The sequence below is a fragment of the Strix uralensis genome, chromosome 4, assembly GCF_047716275.1.
Source record: "Strix uralensis isolate ZFMK-TIS-50842 chromosome 4, bStrUra1, whole genome shotgun sequence".
Lineage (NCBI taxonomy): Eukaryota > Metazoa > Chordata > Aves > Strigiformes > Strigidae > Strix > Strix uralensis.
The window spans coordinates 92,075,397-92,082,788 of record NC_133975.1 but is presented as its reverse complement, the minus strand read 5'-3'; positions in this window follow the sequence as shown (position 1 = coordinate 92,082,788).

Below are 7,392 nucleotides of genomic sequence, written 5' to 3'. Positions count from 1 at the left end.
GAATAAAAACATCAAAAACTAAGAGGCATTCAGATTTTGTGGTAAGAAGGCAAGCTAAGTGCTTTACACTGACATTCATGAGTAATTCATAGGTAATTGCATAACTTTGTCAGTCCCTGACTGTATATAAACAACACATGCTCTGTATAACTACTATAAATAGCACAAGGCAATTTGTTGAAACTGCTTATTTTTGAAATGAAGACCAAAATAATTATTTGTTTTATGAAGCATTTTAATAATGCAAATACTCTGTAAGACTGTTTCATTGTAACAAAGATACTAATCTAAGAAAAATATAATGTTTCAGTCAGTATCAGCTGCCCTTAATTACTTCAAATTTAAATGAAACGCAGTAACTTGTCTGTGCTGAGGTAACATGTACTGGCAAACATAGAGCTATGAATAATGAATCATAGCCAAAATAGAAAAGAAATCCTTAATTCAAAATGAAATGTGAACCTCTAAAAGTCTGAAAATTTCTTTTCCCTCTTGTTATCATCATCTGTCTCTCTTCAAGCATTCCTTTATACCTTGTCTTCCACTAGCCTTCGTCATCTTTAGTCTCCCACACTCACCTCTGATGACCTCAGTCCCCTTAGGGATGGTGTGTCCTTGCCCCAGCTGCTTTTCCAGGCCCTCACACCTCCATCTGATTTGCAGCCCTGGTTCAAACCTCCAGTGTGCTGAAATGGCTGTTTACTTGCTGGTGCTCATCAAGGGCTCCTCTCTTTGTGATCTCTGCTGCTGAGTCATGCAGTCCCTTTAGGCATTGCCTCTCCTCTGTCCCAGCTCTAACTCCCTCTCGACCTTCTCTGTTTATCATTATGGCAAACCCATTTAGGGTGACACACGCGTTTGCTTCTCCTACATGCACATCTTCCAGCTGGGGTTTCGGGCATCTTCAGGAGCTGCAAATGGAGTTCCCACTCCTGCCATCTGAGTCTTTTGATGACACCAGATTTCAAGAACCGTGCCTCTCTCTTCCCATCCCTGTCTTTAACTATGCCCCTTTGATTCTCTTGCTGTCTTTTTGTTTGTTGCTTTAACAGAGGGAAGCCCCATTTATTCCTAGTGTGCCACTGAGGCATGCTCTGCTGTACCAGCCAGGGGCTGAGCCCATCCCAGAAGTCTGGCCAGGCCCAGACGATAGCTCCTAGTGGTGCTTTCAGTATGGGTAAAGCTCTTGGACAAGAACTGGATCTTCTTGTCAATTCTCCCCTTGCAATCCTCAAACATCCATGACTTTCTTCTTTCAGATACACCCACAGCCACACGAGTCCCACAGCAAGGTCCTTGCTGTTACCCAGAAAATGCCTAAATGTCCTGCATTGCTGTAGACCCTGAAAAAGGTCTGGCTTAATCCTCCATCCAGCCATCCTTTTCCTGGTGCACTGGGGGCCTTCACCTGGAGATATGTAGCAGCCACATAGGTAATGCTCTTGAGTTGAGGGGAAGGGCACCAGCCCCATCATGCCATCTACAGTTGGTTTCCTCCTCTCTGAGACATTGTAGAGATGTCTCCAGGTGCCTGTTCCTCAGCAGTGGCCTGTTCTCCTGAATCCCATCTACTCAGCACTCCTGTTCCATGTTTAATAGAGGTGATTTTTTTTGTGAGTTAGGGGGTTGGTTAATTTTTCAGGCTCACCTTGCTTTTTATCATTAAAATTATTAATTAATTGCACAGAACACTTGCAGAAGATCCTGGTTGTCAGTTCTTGCAGGCCAGCATGAAGGCTTTGTGTGGCTTTGTCTTCTGGCAATTTTTGTTCTGGTTTAGCTGCTAATGGGGTATGTTTCCCATGCTCAGCCTCTGGGCTGTACTGAGGCATTGGAAGAATGTAGGTAACAGCTGCAGATATGGGCATTTAAAAGACCTTTTCGTTCTGCAGGTTGGGAGTGTCCCTTTTTACACGAAATAGGAGTAATTTCATGGAATTATCCCTTCACGGGAGGAAATAAGCTAGGGGGGAGAAGCACTGCAAAAATCCAGGCCCATGCTCTATCACAGTGTTAACACCGACAGGAGTTAGCATGATTTTTCCTAAATGTTTTAAAAGACAGAAATCTTGATAGCTGTGGTAATAGGAACTACAAACACTAACACGGTGACCTCCTTAATTGTAATTAATATGTTCTGCATATTTTCTGTGTCTGGCTTTTCCTTCTTACCTATTCATTATCTGTAGGTAAGTGAAGGGATTAGCATGCAATTGCACCTTTGCCCCAGCCCTTCCGATTATCACAAAGGTGTAAAGACTGGGCAGCTCAGCAGGTGAGTCAGCCAGTAGGAACCTAAGGAAAGCAGCAGTGGGATTTTTTAACCCCTCGTGAGGCATGTGAGTACTTGGACAGTCCTGTCAGGTGAGTGCTGCTGAGGAAGCAAAAACTAATGGAATGGTTGGCAGCACCATTTTACACTGTAGCCCCAAGAGTGATCAAACAAAAGATTAGTGCAGTCTAAGTGAAGTGAGCTATTTGCTTGTGAGACTACAGGTTGCGCCACGTGAATGATGGGAATTGTGTCTGCCACAGCAGATACAGGAGAATGTGGGTGGTAGAACAGGACTCAGTGCTTCTGAGAAACCCTGTGCCAAAACCTGTTCATAGCTCTTTTGTGTATGTGCAATATCCCACTGTCTTACTAGAGTGATAATGCTGCAGCGAAGTCCATCAGAGCCTCATTTCCAGCAGGGCTGGTTTCTCATGCCCTGATCATGGTATGCTGGTCAACAGGTTGCAATGGGTGAGAGTTATGTGTCTTTCATGCTATTGAACTTTTGTACCTTTGAGCTCCTCCTGAAAGTCTGTCCCTTGCAGGGTTCCCACTGGACCCCAGTACAACTGTAGCATTCATAAAGCACTTACCCAGCACTCCTCCCACCCCTTCAGCTAGTCATATCAAAACTCTGGGATGTCTTGTCATGTCTCCAGTTTCTTCCTCCTTGGGTTCTGAGGTCTTCTTGGCACTCCCTTCAACCCACTATTGCTTATCCACTTTCCTCCATGCAGTTTGGTGTGATACCCAGATGTCACAGTCTGATCCCAGCTGCCCTAATGCTTGTAGGATTCGTGCTCATTCCAAATATGACCAAACCTCCATCATTCAGACTTGAAGCGTCTGGAGGTACCATTGCAATATGGAGAAGATATGTAAGACAAAGGGGAAAGATTAAGAAAAGAGATAGCGTGAAAAGCAAGGCAGGGAGGAAGGGGAGAAGGAAAATTTTTTATAATACCCAAATAAAAGTGAAAAATGGAACTATAGCTATGTGGTATTGAGATGGACAAAGGAAGGCAAATGGATATTTTGGAAAGTCAAGAAGTCAATAGGAAAGAAGAGGTGGCAGGGAATGGAAAGAAGAAAAGAAAGAGGAAATCAGGAACAAAAGGGTGGTGGAGACAAATTTAAAATGGAGATAAAGGTATATCCCTCCTCTTCAAAGCAGTCTTGATAGGCTGTTCCCTTAAAAAAAATAGCGCGTAAAAATCCCTAATCCAGAAAACATGATGACATTAAATCCTACTGCTGAGATTCTGACCTCTCTGGGTTTACAGATGCCTGATATGCATGCTGTGAGTGCTTTCTAGCTCCCAGCTCTCTTCTTTTCTCTGCCCTTAAACACCAGGAAAAGTCAGTCCCTCAGCCCCTAGCAGTACAACTTTTCCTGTCAGCTGTTGCTTATTGCACCCTTCTCTCTCTCAGCTAATAATCTGTAAATTAGTTGTAAATATATGAAATGTTTTCTCAACTCCTATTTCCTTTCTTCTGCTGAGGTAATGGAGCATCCTTAGAGGCTGATAACAATCAGGTAAGGAGCAGCAAGTTTCTACATATATTAATATGCACTTTTAAATCTTGAGCAATTGATAGTTGTTTCTTTAATTTTGCAATTTCTGTTACTCAGCTGGCTGACATCCAAAATTGTTCCAACCAGTCTTGAAAGTAAGCCATGCTCCAAATTTCTCCTTGAGCTGCCGTTGTTTTGGTTTGATATCTACTTTGTAAACACGAGGTAGTTTATTTTTGAGATTTGAGAGATGATATGATATCCCAGAATTTGTTACAGATTAAATGTTTTGGTCCCATGTGCAGAACAGTATTCAGAAAATCCTTTGTAGATCTTTAACAAATACCTTTTCTGGTCACTCTTAAGCTCTGGTCCATGATTGCTGCTTGTGCAGGAGCTAATTGCCTGTAACCCACAGCTGGTCTGGGATGTGGGAGGAAGCACTGTACTGGTCATTCTGCCCTCATGCTGGTTTCCAGCTCGTGAGGAGATGCTGAACTTGCATGTAGTCTGCAGAAATGTAGAGAGTGAACAGTGATTCAGAAAACTTTGGGAACCACTCTTCTAGTTTACTGCACTCCTGGGAAACCTTCTCCAAGTACAGAAAATGTCTCACAGTGAGACAACTCCAGGCACAGAGGACTTTCTCAGTGTACAGGTAACCACTGAGGACTGTACATTTGCAACATGCATAAAATCTGAGAGAGATAATAAAATGAAGCATAAATCTCCACTTCAATTAGGCTGCTCTAAGACTGGTATGGTAAGTGCTGGGCTTTATCCAGTGTATCAGTAACTGTAACAGGAAATAAACATAGACAAGCATTTAACTGTGAGTGCAGTGATGTAAAAAGTCCTTAATGATACCTGTCTCTCTACTGGGAAAGTAATACCTGTCAGTATCAGAGTTGTGTACTAGTTATATCGTAGATGCATACAAATGCTGATGCATATATGTAATGGATATAAAGTGCCAGTATGATCATCATGTCCTAAAAGAAGTATATTCCAGTACTTTTAAACTCTTTGGTTAAAGGCTTGCTTTAAAATTAATTTCCCAGAAGATTCCTTGTTACCTGTGACAGGGATAAGATGACAGACAGCAGTAGTGCCCCTGCCTTCTGTGAGTTTCCTCTCCTGCTCCACATCTCCTTCCTTCACTAACTGCACAAGTTATGGTGTAAGACACCGCTCTTTCTGCGGGAAGAGGACAAATCCAAGCCAGAATGCCCATCTGACTCTGCTCTCCAATGTTGTTTTTTATATAGCAGTACCTATTTGTCTGAGAACAGTGAGGCAGTCACAGCCAGTCCTGGTTGTGTTTCCAGCTTGCCAGAATAACCCCAGGCTCATTTTGCCCGGCCTGTTCGAAGGCTAGGCAAGCATATACAGTTGCAAGGCAGTTAAGGGGATGCTGGCTATCAGCAGTTTTGGTCCAGTCCAAGACTGTGATAAAAGAAATCATGAAGCTATATTTAAACATGTTGAAAAAATTTAAGTTTGTCAGGGAGTTCCATTTCTCCACAGCCTGTCTCTACAGTCAGATGTAATACAGGTACCTTTGCCAAGTGACTGATGCTTCTACAAACTGGGTTGTAGTGTGAATAAGAAACCTAAGTATTAGAGGGAGTACGAGGTCTAGCAAGCACTAAAGGACGAGAGTAGTGTGCTGTTTGCTGCCAGGGCAACTACAGTTAGATCTTTGAAGCAGATAGGTTATTTTGTTTCATCTCTGCTTGAATTACTTAAATATGAAATGTAAAGAAATAAAATAATTCCACTTGGAGCCTCTGCTTTTCTTTCTATAAATTGAGACCATCCAGCCTTGTACATTCAGATTTTAAATTAGATAACACTAGTTCAGTTGTTAATGAAAGCCTCATAGTTTTCTTTCTTTATGGCATTCCCTGTCGCTCAGTGGGAGCAGAATACCTCGATTTAGCCGAAGGCCATACAGATCATTCCAGTTGACCGAGTGTGCATATAATGGAGAATGAACACTGCAGACATGGAAGCCTGTACACAGAATCTGTCTGTACTTCTCCACTTTTCCTTGAGGACAGGGAATCTCAACTTTCTTAAGATTCACCACCTTAAGAGGGGTTTCTAGGTGTATATCATCACTTATGTCAATGGTCCTCTGAATTGATCAACGCTGGGAAAGCTCGCCTGCTCTAATAACAAGTATACTGGTATTTTTAGTGTACCATGTCAGGTCTTCCAAGGTCAGACAGGTCTTTTTTTCTGACGAGGCTGAAAAAAAATGATTGTTCTCTAAATTAAGCTGCAAGAGGAGTTCTCCAGGATGCAGCTCCGAGTGTCCATGACCTGAGGCCAAAAGATGCTCTTGTACTTCAAGTGTGGGCAGAGCTACTTTTCATGCTGGAAATGCAGATGCTATGACACAGCCTACTGTTACTGGAGCTGATAGTTTGTTATTCATTTGTTTTTCTGTGTTTGAAGATCATAATTTCCACTGGGTATGCCTGGAGATGTTCATGTTCTCTTTTGTTCATGTTCTTCGGTTGAACAAAATCTCTGTGAAGTAAAACTAATAAAACTAAACCACTGAATACTATATTCCATTCATCTTGACATGAGTTTCCTGCAGTTTCTGTATAAAGTTCAATTGCCTTTCTCTGGAAAATGTACAAAAGCATAACTTTCATCTGCTTTGCACAACTATTATATATTTCCTTGGTTTTTTTTGTTGAATTTAAGGTACTGCCAGGTGCAGTAGTTGTTCTGGGTAACACTTGTCACCACAGGTATTGACCTCAACATCTTTGCTGCCCTCTGCAAATGTCCACCTCCTTCTCCCCTGCCGTTGTATTGCACACTATCTGGTACTGTTACTCCATGCCCCTCACTCACCTCCCCTACCTACAGCTCACCTCTGCAAACCAGAGACCCAGTCCTGTGCCCACGCCTTGGCCTTGCTCCCCTGGGAAGAAGTAATGGGAGCAGCCCAGGAGGAGCTGAGAGCTGCTGGTCCATGCAGTAACCTGTCAGGTGGTGGGGGTGGCCCTTTCCAGGGGGGTTCCTGTGTGGCACAGGGCAGCACATGTTTGCAGGCAGCGAGTTTGCATCCCCCTGCCTATATGTATGCTTTGGTCAAAGTGGAGAAAGGTGTGCCTGCATGCAGGCAGGTCACTGGGAGTTATTTACACATGGAGGCTTTTTCCAGGGCTCAGTTTCCCACACACAGGAGCTGTCATCACTCTCTGCTCAGGGCAGTCCCTGTGCCGCAGGTGGGGAAGGGCTGGGTTTGAAGGAGCAGCCTTCAGCAGTGGTGCCCTCCATGCTTCTCTGCTTGGCAGGATGGGCCAGGACTCTGCTCACCACAGAAGAAGGGTGGCAACAGTGCAGGACCCAAGGGGCAAACGCAGGCTGGGAGAGGTTCCCAACCAGAGGAAGGTACTGCATCCCTTTTGTTGTGCTTGCCCCGTAAGATCATTCCCTGGAGCAGTCATCCTTGGCAATCCACTGTCTTCGGCAATGGGAGGGGAGTCCTTTACTTATAGAGATGAGATGGGTGGGGCCTCAGGTCATTTTATAAAATAACTTGTCATTGACTCCTACAGAAGTAAATCCTGCAAAC